A 15,078-nucleotide genomic window follows, 5' to 3' on the forward strand; every position below is an offset into this window, starting at 1 on the left:
TTGAGGAGCCACCAACTGTTTCCCACAGTGGCTGAACTGTGTTACATTCCCACCAGCAATATACAAATTCCACTTTCTCCACATCCTCACCAATACTTGCTATTTTCTGCTTTCTTTTTTTAAAAAATTATTGCCATCCTAATGGGTGTGCAGTGGTGCCTCATTTTTATTTGCATTTCCCTAATGATGAATGATGCTGAGCATGTTTTCATGTGTTTGTGGGCCATGGTCTGTCTTCTTTGGAGAAATACCTACTCAAGTCCTTTCTCCATTGTTTAAGGGATGGTTTGTCTTTTTGTTGTTAGTTTCCTAACTTTTTGACAGGAGAAAGGTTAACTGAAAGTTGCTGTGTTACATAGGATGCTTTCAAAAGCAAAAACTAGAAGATGCAATACAAAATGACTTAAATGATAAAAAAAAATTTAAATGTTTGAGTGATCAGGTATGGTTCTAGCATTCTCCACATATCAATTCATTTAATTCTAAAAAGAATACTACAGGGTAGGTATACAAATCAGAAATATGAGGCACAGAGACATCCAAAGTCACACAGCTGGTAAGTGGTAAAGTTGGAATTTGAACCTAGGAAGTCTTGTTCCATAGTCTCATCTCTGAGTGACTAGGTACTAAGTCTGTAGGGAGGCAGTACTGGCATTGACTGGTTTAGCATCTCAACCTAATATAGAAGTCTAGATTTGTCAATGTTCCTATTCTGCTACCCTAAGCATGTTGCCTTTGCCTCAGGCTCCTCCCCTCATGGTTGCAAAATGGCTGCAACAACTCCAAGCATCACATTATCTCCCAGCAACATCCAAATGAGAGAAACAGAAAGGCTCTGTGGTTTCTTCTTTTTTGAGAGTAAGGAAAACTCTTCTAGAAGTACCTCCAGCAGACTTCTCATTGACAAGTGTGGCACATGTCCCATCCTAAACCGATCACTAACAAGGGAAAGAGAACTGTGATTTTGGACACAGACTGATTAAGGTTTACACCTTGAAACTTCAGTGGGGTCCAGATTCCAAGAACTATCTGCTGCTCAGTTCCTGAACAGAAATCATTTTCTATTAACAAAGAAAAAGGTGATAATCACTGTTGAGTTGGTGACCAACAGCTGCTGCCACACTTGTCATTTACTTCTGTTAGCCTCAAGGTCAGTGACATTTTCTCTGTGGGCTGGTGATTTCTCACTCTTGATTTCTCCTAGGCCATGTATCTGAATTCTTCTAGGCCACAGATGCAAAACGTACATGAAAATCTGAATTCCCACCACACATTTGTTTGCAAAACTCTGTTTGCCATTTCTCTCTACTTCTTACACCTACCTTCACAGATCGTAGGGGCATGCATCTCTTTAGGGTGACCTTTGCATATTTATGCTAATTGCAGATTTAAACTGTAAGCCCTAACACTCATAATCTCCTAGCTTCCCTCTAAAAAATCCCCCTAAGTGATACTTAATTTCACATGCTTGCCCAATCTTAAATCCAAAAGCAAAAGCCGATTTACCTCTGTACTGAAATTAAAGCTGTACAAAGTTTTTGGCTTTGGGGGCACACGTCACTGTCCTCAGTGGCCCTTCGTAGCACAGATTTAAGTTAGGAGTCTCCCTGATATTTTAAAATGTCATCAAACTATCCTGTCTATAAAGAAATGAAGAAACTTTCTTCCAAATTTATGCAAGTCACAGGAGACCTTTCTAAATGGACAAAGTGAAATAATCTTGGAACAAAGCATTTTACTCCATGTTCATACAATGAGTACACTGCCCTAAGCATCTGTGATATTTTCTGAACACTGCCCCTAATCCAATTTTAATGTATTTCTGGACATGAAAACAAAAACAAACACACTTAACCTTCAAAAGGGAAGATGAATGACACTGACTTCAGGTTTTTGACAAATATCTGTAAATATCTGAACAACCCAATCTACATGATGATCTTTCTGCTTTTGCTGGCTGAGTCAAGTTCTCCCTTCCCGTTTACTCTGGAGCTTATGTGAGGTGGCTATGATCTAACCAGAGCAAGCTCAAGTCATAAGGCTTTGTGGTAGTGAGTCAAAGAAAGGTAATAAGTTTCCCATAATAGAAAGGATTCAAGCAGAGGGTAGATGACCTTTTGTCCAGGACTGTGCATAGTAGAGGTTGAACTTAAAAGAACTTACTGAAGGGCTCTTACTGAAGGTCTCTTCCAAAAGATCCTAAGATAAGTCAGGAAAACAATCCTTATATTCATGTGGTGTTTTACGAATCAGAAAACCCTTTAGACACAGGCTTTGTCTCATTTAAGCATGAAAACAACCCTAGAGGTAGGTGAGTGGATTGTTCTTGTTTTACAGATGATGAAATTGAGGTTGGGGTAGAGGTTAAGCGATTTATCTAGGGTCACACATTTAGGAAGTGGGAGGTCCTAGGACCTCTGGGTCAGAGATACCTCCATTCTCAGGACAGGGCAGACAGGAGGCAGGCCCATCTCTGCGTGGCTGAAGCATTGTCAGGCAGGCGGTTACACTGCTGGGCACAGAGAAGTGGCTGCTCCAGCCTTTCTCTTTCTCTTACGCCCTAAGGCTGGCCCTTGGCAAAGTTGTCTGTTGTCAGGGACCCCTATGTGTTCTTCCTCAGCTGCTGCAGGTCGGAGCTGACCAGCCTCCCCAAAAGCAAAGTGTGTGAAGCCTGTGGTTTACTCTTGCTTGGTGTTTCAGCCCATGCCCCGACTACCACTCTTTAAAAGGACCACGGCAGAAACACCCCAAAGCAGGGGGCTGCCACGTGGGCTTTCTCTCAGCCCACAGTGTCAGCAAGGGAGAAGGGGAACACTTCTGCTCAGTGAGGTCGCTCCAGTCATGCCATACAGGCTACTCCACCTAGTCTGAATTGTGTGAGAACACAAAAGAAAACGCGGCTGCTTGGTGGGGAAAGAATGTTGGTGGAGGGGACAGGATGTCCCATTTCAATTCCCTCACAGCCCCCAGGCTCTGACATAGATGGGAGGACAGAGTCCCTTGTGTGAGGGCCTGGGAACTGAGCTTTCTTCCACGTAGTTCTTCCAATCAGATTCTGTCCTTTTCTGGTAATTCAATGGGAAATGAATCCACCCAGGGGTCTGGGCTGGCCTCCGAAAGGAAGGTAAATATAACAAAGAAAAAATCATTGCCAATTGCAGAGACCATGCGTTCACAGGAATAAACAGGAATACAGCTGAGCGGGAAAATGGGCGTATCACCACACATTACATCTGATCAGGCGAGAGCTGGGCCAGAAATGAGTTTTGTATCTTTTTTCATTTGGGTCAGCCAGAAGGGGTATATGAAAGGGAATAAATTATACACAGATAGCTTCAAAAATAATATCTCTAAGCTTTTATAAAGCCATTCGGTCTTGCTACTCCTAATGCAACAGGAGGTCATTACATTTTCATTGAATCTGGAAGATTTTTCTCTCTGCTTGACTGTATTTGACCACACAGGATGAGCCTTGGGCCTGCTGGCAGTATGTTTCCTAACTCTGAGGGCCTGAGTAAACTGGTGATTGGAGCGAGGTCAGGGTCTTGCCCAGGGTTGCACAGCTTGGAAATGTGAGGTCAGGACTCTCCCCGTCAGGTGTGTCCCACACACCTGGACAAGACCCAGGCATAAGAGGAGCTAGGCACCCACTGCACAGCAAGGTGATGTGTGGGTCCTGATTTCCCCATTATTTTCATCCCAAGGGCTTTCTCCCATTGGAACTACGCTGGGAGGCATCTACTCTCTAAAAGGAGGGATGCTGAGGCATAGAAAGAGAAACTCATGTTTTCTGTTCCCAGACCAAAGCTTTTGAGATGCAGGAGCTCAAAACTCTGAGCATTAAAGGAGTTCAGGTACTAAGTCAATTGCCAGAAGCAATTGACTCAGAAGAGTAAATGAAGTTGCAAGAGCTGGTTCTTCTCACTCCAGAGAGCGCGAGAGAAGAGAGATGTAGGGACCACGAGAGTTTGGCTGTTGGTAAATGTCACTGAGGAAGGGGACTGTGCCTCATTCCTGCCACAGATCTTTCACAGTAGCACCCCAGGGGGATGTGGAAATCACTGAGAGGATTCACTCCAGCCTCAGGGAGCCATTGCTGATGGGGCTAGGGCAGAGGAGGTCTTCGTGGACCAATGATGGAGAGCATAGGACAGCGAGGACATCTCAGAGGCACTACAGAGTGGGTGGCGATGGAAACCAAGTGCCCCTGGGATCATGTCTGTCACAAACCCTGGGAGTGGTGGAGATAAATTGTCATCTGGGCCATATGTAGTTGCTGTTTTTATAGTTTAGAAATGATCAAATAGCAGCAATTTCATATTGTTCTGTGTAACAGCATGGGAAAGCCTAAACGGCCTGAGATTTCATTTCTACCATCCAACAGACTAAGTGTTTGAAGCAGAACCAAATTCAGTCCTAATCAAAGACAATTCGTCTTCTCACCCATTGGCATGGAGGCTGCGTGTGGCACTCACCACACTGAATTGCCTTGACACTACCTCGCCACCAAGCAGTTCCTGAGATGCCTGATGGTTCAGATCTCCTTCCCCAGGAGGAGCCTGGGGTGTCTCCATAATATTCTACTCTAATTTGAATGGATCCTCCACACACCCTGCTATTTAAGACTTACACATAGTTTCCAGTATTCGGATGGAACAGGCTTGGGAGCTGGGGAAACTTGTTCTTTCCTTACAATTCAAACCAGTTTTCAGTCTTGTCTGTCATATGCCAGTGAGTACAGGATGAGAGGAAGGTAGGTAATTTCAGAATACATGCAGGAGCCTACAAATCATTGCCTTTACTTTTTAAATGGGTTGGGTTTTGCTTCAGGCTTCTCACTGGAGTAAGGCAAACTGGATGGGAGAGCTTGGTTCCTTCTGGCTGAGGAATGGCAGCCGGGAAATTGCTGGTCAAATCATCAGCCCTCGGTCCTCCTGACATGACACAGGAACCTGGGAAGGACGGAGGAAGTGGCTGCCAGGGAGGTCAGAAGGTATCACTCCTCCAGCAGAGCCGTATCTAGGCATAGCATGGTGACTTGTACCACCATGCTTCTCAAGCTGTGTGCTGAGGCTCTCTGAGGAGCCTCAGTGAACACATAGGAATGCTGCAAGATAGTTTAGATTTTTGAAAGAAACTCCTTAACATCTGTCAGATACTGAGCAAAACCACTAGTTTTGATGGTTTTGCCTAGTATCTGGAGTTTCAGATGGTTGCTATGATAAAACAAACAAACAAAAAACCACATTGTGAAAAATTCAGTGTGAAATAGAAAATGACAATGGCAGTATTCAATCTGAGCCCAAGGTTTGAGTAACTGTTCAGTGCCCAACAGGCATACACCTCCCATTATTAAGAAATTGTGATCATTTAAAAATAAAGTAAATGTTCCTGAAGTGGCGACTATGTTTTCAGGACATAATTAATTGTTAAATTATTTGGACCTGATTAATTCACAAACAAATTCTCTGGGTATTTCTTTTGACCTATAGGTGCCATGAAAAAATTACTGAGATACTAGGGGAGCTGTGAACTGAAAAAACTTGGGAATCTCTGCTTTAGAAGATGGTAGAGCAGCAAAAACAAGCTAAAACAAACCTGGGTCTGTGTATTGACCTCCCTGTACTTCCCAAGACCTCTGGACTATTGGGTCTGTACTACTGGGTGAAAGAAACAAAATTCTAATTTGTTTGAGCCCCAGTACTTAGGGTCTCTTTGTTACGGCAGGTTAGCCTCTTCCCTAATGATACAGCAGTGCTCAGTAAGCGCTTGTTGGTGAATAGGCTTGGCATTGATTTCTTTCATTGTTATAGATTTTTGATTTGTTTCTGGAACAGTAATAAGAGGTGAGTTTTGAAAGAAATAAAAACATAGCAACAAGGGCCCATGGTAAGTATAAGAAAAGAACACTGTAGGTACTTACTGGGGCTTACTTGGGGTAAGTTACTAGTGTTGGTGGTGGGATCCTGGTCTATAAAATGGAAATAATGTTTCCATCCTGTATACCTTATAGTGCTAGAAACTGGATAATAAACACGAAAATATTTTGAAAAATGTTGTGCAGACGTAAGTAGTCTTTCCTGTTGAAACATTGATGAAGATGCTAATGACACAAGGGACCGTCTTAAAAGGTGCTTATTGGTAGGAAAGAAAGCCTGAATTAGTGCAAGGTCTGAATAATCGGTTTCTTCTTCCTTTTTTTTTTTTTAAAGTCAAACTTAATTGTTCACAAGCAATTTAGAAATACATTTTAAGGGCTACCACTTAGAGGCTAAATTTTGACAAAGAAAGAAAGGCCAGGCAAAGTGGCTCATGCCTGTAATCCCAGTACTTTGCGAGGCTGTGGTGGAAAGATAACTTGAGGCTAGAAGTTTGAGATCAGCCAGGGCAACATAGTGAGCCCCTGTCTGCAAAAATTAAAAATTAAAAAAAATTGCCAGGCATGGTGGCATGCACCTGTGGTCCCGACTATTGGGAAGGCTGAGACCAGAGGATTGCTGGAACCTAAGATTTGGAGGCTGCAGTGAGCCATGATTGTGCCACTGCACTGCAGCCTGGATGACAGAGCCAGACCCTGTCTATGAGAGAGAGAGAGAGAGAGAGAGAGAGAGAGCACCAAAATTTCAGCCTCAGTAGCTTACCTCCTTGGGTGGTTTGACTATCATTAAATTCATCAGGGTCCCCAAACAGTTAATTAAGTAGTTAAACAGTCTTCTGTTTTCTTGATACCTTTTGTTAAAAACTTTCTTTTTCTTTGTCAACATTACTGTTAAACTCCATCCCTTCCCCTGTGTGAGCTCTTATAATATCAGATTGGTACGATCTGAATTCATAACAGTTTTGGATAAATCTATCAAATTTAATAAGGAACCTAGGAAAGAACAACTTGAGAGGTGGCCATAGAGAGGATAGGAGCCTTGTACCACATTGATCGTCTACAGGCTGCCTGGCCTGTACTTTGTTCTGTGACTGCCTCCTCTTGAGGGATTTTCCATTATGTGGGGCTTTAGGAGGTGGGAACACAGCCAGGGAAAAGGACTCTACCATTTGCGCCCAACTTTCCCTGAAGACTCCGAATCCTGTACACATGGGGCAAGCAGTGGCCATGGTACATCTCAGACTGAGGAGAAGCTCGGATCGAGTAGTTACTGTGACATGGCCCTTTTCAGGACCTCCCTGGTTCTAGGACTGCCCCTCTAGCCTAAAATCAAGTTAGTAAGCCCCAGATATCCTCCAATTAGTCTTCTTTTCATTCAGGAGAACCAGAATCGGCTTTTACTTGTAAATAGATAGCGTGGCTAATAAGATGCCCTTTTCCAAACAGTTTTTCACCTACAAACAATTTTTTGGTGCTAATCTATAATGTTGCCAAGTAAAGTGTTTAACAAGAAGGAAATCAGAGTGATTTTAGCAACAAGAGCATTCATGCCTGTCTTGATCTGGAATTCCTGAGACTTAAGATGGATCTGGAAAAAATCTGTGTTCTCTTAAAGTGTAGCCATGTTTTCATAATTGATGTGTTGTGCCTTTTTCATATACTTTATCTGTGTGCAGCTGTAAAAATTATAAAGAAAAGTTTCTGTCCCCGAAGTATAATTCCTGTACGGAAAGTGGTTTGTTGTTTTTTTGTTTGTTTGTTTTGTTTTGTTTTGTTTTTAAGTCACAAGCATGTTTCTGAGAATGTTTATCTCACTTAATACAATTCAACCTCATGGGCATTCTTTATTCTGACACTTATAACTCTGAGTAAGAACACCATCCATCTTGGGAGAAAATGCACAAGGAGAATGTTTCTTTAATAAATATGCTTAATGTTCAACTAAAGTGTGTCTGTGGCGGAGAAGAGGCAGAATGGATTTTTCTTGAAATTTGTGGAAGGCTAAGTTATTCAACACAGGCTGTCTACCTTGAATAAACTTTATCAACTAAAAACATTAAGAATTTGGGTCTTTGGATGCTGACATTCTTGACCTTGGATACAAACCCAAAGGAAGTGATTGCAACACCAATGGCTATATTTTGGCTGTAATATTCAGTCTGAAGGAGAGATTAATTATGAATGCAACTTTGCCTTTTTGTGTGTAAAATTATTTAGCTTACCATCTTAATTTTTGATTCAACTCTATCTGTGCTAACCATCTAGTTTAATCAATTCTCTCAAACAATTTTCTTCTCTCTGCCACCATCTTGGTCCAGGCTGCCTCATCTCCTGCTCATAGTAACATGACAGGTTTTTATCTGATTCTGTTACACTCTTCTCACTCCCACTCATCTTCTCCAATCCATTTGCAATAGCTACAGAGATCTGTTGAAACACAAATCTGGTCACTTTATCCTCTGCCAAAGATTAATGTCTTCCCATTGTTCTTAGGATGAAAACCAAAATCATTAATATGCTAAGGCCAGTGTTATCACTTTATTTTTAACATTTAAAAAAACCCTGAAAGGTCTATCATATAATTGATATCTACCATATCATATAGTCAATTATTTCAAACTAACCAGAGATGGATTTTGAAACTTGTAACTTGCCATAGCTTCATCTTTCAATAACTCTATCAGTAAATAATTGGTCAAATTTCATGCTTTTGATGGGGAAAAACTAACATTGCAAAGAAACAGAAACATCTGGTTTGATGGAAAGAAGATGTCAAAACTAAGCAAAAATATGTAAGTTGGCAAAAATTCGAGCCAAGGAACCATGGAGAAAACAGCCAAGCCCATCCATCGGGAAGCGCCTGGTTAGTGCCCATATCCAGCCTGGAATATACAATCCCAAAAGTTGAAAAATGTGCGGGCAAAATGTAACTTTGACCAATAGTCACTTTTTTGTTGTTGTTTAAAGAAAAGAGTATGTGCTTGTCAGTGGGAATAAAAACAAAATGATATGCTTTTGGAATACAATTGCTCCAGTTGCAATACCTTCCTCAGTGGGCAATTGGCCATGCACCATAAAGAACGCGGTGCCAGAGGGAGATCTTTAATACCACATCTTTAGTATAATAGCCCTATTAATCTTCACTTCAGATGGATTGGCCATGGGGTTCACTTCCTTCAGAGCCCCAACCTACAGAAAAGGACTTATGGAAAACTAGGCTCATTTTTTATTACCCTAGAGGGAAGGGAAGTGTCAAATGTATAAAGATCCACTGCTTTCTCTAAGTTGAGGTTCAGAACTGTAAAATGGTGTGGTTGGACTTGCAAGATCTTTGATCCGTGCTAGGATGCATTCTTTGCAGAGGTAATGACAGTATCTTCATTCTCTGGAGGAAAAATTCAGATAGAACTGAATCAAAAATTAAGATGGTAAGCTAAAATTATTTAGCTAAAATTATTTGAAATTATTACATATTAGGCACTTCCCATAAGCCAACAGTTGTTCCCATTTTACAGATGAAAAGATGCAGTACGAGAGAGAAGAGACATCTCTGTCCGCTCCATGCTCAGCATCCTTCCCCCTTTTTCTGGTGCCAGCATCCTGGCTTTCTTTGAGGCACGTGCTTTCTTCCCCCGTGTTGGTGAACAGATGCCAGGAAGCCACCACTCATGGTATCCTGCTCTCTCCTGGCCAGTCATACCCTCTTCCCAAAGAACCCAATCTTGATTGAGTAACAGGCAGATAGAAAATGTTTGAAAAGTATTCATCTCTCCCTCAAAGTATCTTCTACCACAATCTCCCCTCTTTACTTTCTGAGTTCTGGTTCTTCAGTTTATCTTTCTTTCTGACTTAGGTTGCCCGGAGTGGATTTCTGTTGCTTGCAGTTAGATAACTATAGCTGAAACGAGAGGGTTAGTAGCTTTCCTGCCCACACACATTCTCACTGCTACTTCCCTCACCCTTTCTGCCTCATCTCCCTGCCGCCTGTGGTTGTGATTGCTGAGCACTGGGTGCTTGACGCACGTGGGTCCTGACACTCCTTCCCACACTAGGGTAGTGGAGGAGGTGGTCATGCTGTGCTGTCTGGGCACAAGGCTTTGGGTTGCTGTTTCTCAGTTCTTAGTCCAGTTCTCAGCTGGACTGCACGCAAGCTGAGCTTCCATCTCAACGTGGTTTGAAGATGGCCAAATGCTCTGGTGGCCTCCAAGTATTCATTCCCTGACTTGTTTTTGTTGTCTGAAGCTCCAACATGAAGGTCACTAGCTATGGGACTATTTCTAGGAAGTTCTTGTTGAATGGCATTAAGCTAGGAGTTGGTTAACCCTAGCATGATAGTAGGGTGTATTTCATGTCTATTGATTATCTAATCTTACATAATTCTTTTTAATAAGTATTTTATTCATCACAATGACTATATATATATACACACACACATATATATACACATATATCTTTGAAATATAGTGGTAGAACCCTGTGGGAGACACAGAAGAGATTGGTCCATGGACAATAAGCTTATCGACGGATTTGAAGATCATCTCTGTCTCCCCCAAAGAGCCTCCTGGTCTATGGGTGGGGATCCACTGCATTAATCTGTACAGTATTCATTACCAGATAAGAAGGATTCATTTGACAGACAGTCGAGGCTGGAGAATCACACCCAGACAGTTGCATTGTGCTGGAGCTTCCTCTGCTCAAAGCTCAAAGCAGACCCCCAGAAGACAGCCCCACAGGGACCTGGATATGGATTCTGCAGGTACCTTTCAGAGGGCGTTTAACTTACAGGAGGGCTTTGAAGACTAATTTTGCTGCCTTGTGGTTTGGGTTTGTTTGTGCCAACATTTTTTGAGAATCAGCAGTGGAAATATAAGAAATGCGGTCCTGATTTTAGGAACAACAGTTTTCTTGCTAAAACTGCCTGGTGCTTGAAAACTGAGGCCCATGGCTAGAGTGTGGCAACCATGCAGGGCATGTTTTGTTTTCCAGCTGAGCCTAGGGTGCAGCTGATCGTAGGAGGGACTTGTGTGGACAGAGCTGAGGGTGGCCTGGGGAGCACAGTCTGCAAGGAGAAAAGACACATTTGTTTAATCTTGTTTGGGGACAGGGGCTGGAGGGGGAGAAGCTCCAAAATGGAAGAAAGGAAGATACGGAAAAAGAAATAACCAGGGGGTCTGATTCCAGCCCAGCCCAGGCACTAATAATAAAAACTCCCACTTATTGTTCATTTGGTCAGGGCCAGGCGCTGTGCATCCTCTTGCTCGGTCCTCCCAACAACTCTTGTCGCAGGTACTTTTACTATCCTTTCCATTTTAGAGAAGAAGAAACAGGCTTGGATGGTAATTTTCCCAGAGTCATGAAACCAGATCTGTTGTTCTTTGAAAGCTGACTTAAAGTCCCTCCGGGGCTAACCTTTAGTGGCATGTTTCCGTATCTGTGGGCACATGACAGAGCTCCAGTGAGTGAAACCTGAAGGGGACACTTTTTTTGGCACCTCAACATTATCAGCTTTGGGAGTTGAGTGAATCAACCAACCTCAAGGGTGGGGCATTACTGTCCTTGAGGAACTAAAGTGCACACCAGCTGTGGAAACTTGAGACTCTGTCTCTTCGTCTGTAAAATGGGATGACAATGCCTCCTGTATCAGAACTGACAGAAAACACAGAGTAACAGTAGCCTAACGGAAGTATATTTCTTTCTCACATAAGCAATCTCTGGAAATTACAGTCCAGAGTTTGTATGGCGGCTCCGTGGTCATCAAGTACCCAGGATTTCTGTATTTTTGTTCTGTTATTGTCACCAAATTTCTTCCATCTCATAGTCCTAAATAGCTGCTCTAGCTCCAGCCACTGCTTCTGCTTTCATTCATCCAGAAGGTGGAAGGGGCAAAGAATGGCACAAGCCCCTTTAAGGTCACTCCCTTCCTGGAAGTTGTACACGACCCTTCAGTTGACATCCCATTGGTCAAATTCAGTCACATGCCAAACCCAGCCTTCAAGGAAGCTGCAAGAAATCTTTTTTCTGGGAGACCACAAGTTTAGCTAAAAGCCAGGAGTTCCATTCCTTAAAAAGAAGGGAAGAAGGGCTACTGAAGCTGCTGGGAAGCTGGAATGAGTTAAACATATGTAGGTTATCCAGCAGGGGGCTTTCCTGGCACTTCGTGTACACTAGATAAACACTAGTCGTAAATCTTTCCTTCCTTCCTCTACAAGCTTTCTGCCAAAACTTTCCAATTTGGTTATATCTACTTTTACATTTGGACAACAGGCTGATCAGGCACTTATCTTTTGGTGTTCTTATTATTTTCTAACATTTTGTAATAGAAAAATTTTAATATACCATTAATTTTTTTAAAGCTCCTTGCTGTCTCCAAAGATTTCTTAGTAAGGGAATGGTCTTTATTTCTAAAGTTGCAATCCTTGGCCCTCCCCTTTCCCATAATATAATAAATGCTCATCACAGAGGGCAAATAAAAATGACATCAGTATCATAATAAAGTGTGATAACTGAGAAAGCAAAACACCATACTCATCTTTTCTTGGCCTTGGGATCACTATTGAAGCTCACAGCACTTCTCAAAAGGCAAAATAGGGTCTGCCACACACAGGCTATTAGATTTTGGGCAAGTCAGTGTCCTGCTGTAAACCTTTGTTTACTCATCTGGAAAATGGGGGTGTGAGGATTAAATGGAATGATTCATGGAAGGAAAACTCTCAGCAGACAGCCTGGCACATTATAAGCCCTCCACAAAGGGTAGAACTTATTGATTTGTTTATTTTTCTATCCAAAAGGATATTAGGCTTAGTGGGAGATTTTTATCAAGGCTTCAAGCTCATGACATTTTGCTTTTGTTTTAATAAAACATAAGCTCTTAAAAGGCTTTATTCATTATATCCCCAAACTGGAAACAGTCCAGTCCATCAACAAAAGAATAAAGAAACTCTGGCCTATTCATGCAAAAGAATACTGCTCAGCGATCAAAAGGAATGAACATGGGTGAATCTCAAGACCATTATGCCGAGTGAAAGAAGCCAGATGCAAAAGAGCACATACTGTATGAATCCACATACTTAAAGTTCTATAACAGGCAAAACTAATCTATGACAGACTTTTAAGAACCAGGATCGTGGTTGTGTCCGGAGGGTGGAGGGAGTGGATTACTGAGAAGGAATCTGAAGGAACTGTCTGGGGTGATGGTAATGTTCTGTACCTTGACACAGTTTGAGATGCATTTGTCAGAACCCATCTAATGGCACACTTAAGATTTGTACACTTTATCCTATGTAAATTTTACCTCAAAAGGCAAAAAGAGGCAAAGGACTTTGAGTAGACATTTCTCCAAAGAAGACACACAAGTGGTCAAAAGGCACATAAGAAGGTGCTTAACATCACTAATCATTAGCGAAATGCACATCAACACCACAGATACCACCAGCTATAGTTTGGCTTGCTTGACCCTTCAAAATCTCATGTTGAAATTTGACCCCTCCAAATGTTGTGTTGAAATTTAACCCTCAGTGTGTGGTAGGGCTTAATGAGAGGTGTTTGGGTCAGGGAGGCAGATTCCTCATAAATAGATTAATTCCCTGGGCATGGGGATGAGTGAGTTCTCACTCTATTAGTTCCCATGAGAGCTGTTGTTCAAAAGAGGCTGACACCTCCCCCCATCCCTCTTTCCTACTTTCTGGCCATGTGATCTCTGTACACATGAGCTCTCTTCACCTTCTGCCACAAATGGAAGCAGCCTGAAGCTCTCACCAGAAGCAGATGCTGGTACCATATTTCTTGTGCGGCCTTCATAACCATGAACCAATAATCCCCTTTTCTTTATAAATTACCCAGTCTGTGGAGACTAAAGCAACTCCATCTTGGATGCTAATCTGCCATGTTGACTTCTTATTAACCCCAGTTCTGGGAATACCTCTAAGATATCTATTTTCACATATTTACCATAAACCCTGTCCTTAGGCAAATTCCTTATGGTATATAAGCCGTGGGTCTGGGGAGTAACAGTGTGGGGATCCACCATCTTGTCTTATGGCTGCCCAAGACATGGCTTCTGTTCATAAATCTCTGTTAAATATTTTTTTCTAAGAAATTGGATTTGTTAGCTTCTTTCTTTGGTCTTTCATCTTCCTTGGCCTTTGGGGGTAGGTTTGGATAGACCTGCTTACCATGGAACAGACCCTCAGATATTCCTTTCTAGTTACACAAAAATGTACTAAGACAGCACCTGACATCCGTTAGGATGGCTAGTATGAAAAAAAAATATGTTGGGAAGTTGTGTAAAAATTTAAACTTGTGCATTATTGGTAGTAATGTAAAATGGTGCATTCACTGTGGAAAACAGTGTGGAAGTTCCTCAAAAAACTAGAAATAGAATTATCATATCATCCAGCAATTCCACTTCTGAGTATATACCCCAAAAATTAAAAACAGAGACTTCAACAGATACTTGTACACCCCTGTTCGTAGAAGCATTATTCACAATAGCCAACAGGTGGAAGCAGCTCTGTGTCCAATGACAGATGAATGGATAAGCAAAGTGTAATATATGCATACAATGGAATATTATTTAGCCTTTAAAAAGGAAGGGAACTCTGACGCATGCTACAACATGAATGAACCTGGAGCGCATACAAAGTGAAATAAGCCAGTCACAAAAGGACAAACACTGTATTATTCTATTTATATGAAGTATGTAGAGTAGTCAAATTGTGAGAGACGAAAAGTAAAATGGTGGTTTCCAGGGGCTAGGAAGAGAGGGGAATGAGGGAGTTACTGTTTAATGAATATGGGGCTTCAGTTTTGCAAGATGAAAGAGTTACAGAGATGGATGGTGGTGATGGTTGCACAGCAATGCAATGTTTTTAATGCTACTGAACTGTACACTTGAAAATGGTTAGGACAGTAAGTTTGATATTATGTCTGTTTGGGCATAATTATTTTTTTTAATTTTAAAAAGGAAAAAACAGAAATGCCAACAAATATTGGACTCTAATTAATGATGTGCATGCTAAAATGAGTAGAGGTAAAGCATATTTGTGTCCGCAACTTTGCAATGCATCAAAAAAATACAATGGATAGATAGGTAGATGGTTGAACTGATGGCTAGATACGTGACAACGCCTGCACAATAAGCCGTAAAATTTAGAATTTGGGTGGAGAATGTATGTGTGATCACTCCGTGATTTTAATTTTTC

The 15,078-nt window shown here is 41.8% G+C and overlaps 1 long non-coding RNA gene across 1 annotated transcript; it reads right to left on the minus strand.

The window, feature by feature from the left end:
- Positions 1-7,256: 7,256 nt before the first annotated feature.
- On the minus strand, positions 7,257-11,755 carry LOC105538141. Its single transcript, XR_001005845.1, has 3 exons — positions 11,579-11,755; positions 9,112-9,263; positions 7,257-8,305 (listed from the first exon to the last, which is right to left on the minus strand). It is a non-coding gene; the product is annotated as an uncharacterized LOC105538141 (long non-coding RNA).
- Between the last annotated feature and the right edge of the window lie 3,323 nt (positions 11,756-15,078).

This window comes from Mandrillus leucophaeus, unplaced genomic scaffold, assembly GCF_000951045.1.
Source record: "Mandrillus leucophaeus isolate KB7577 unplaced genomic scaffold, Mleu.le_1.0 Scaffold186, whole genome shotgun sequence".
Taxonomy (NCBI): Eukaryota; Metazoa; Chordata; class Mammalia; order Primates; family Cercopithecidae; genus Mandrillus; species Mandrillus leucophaeus.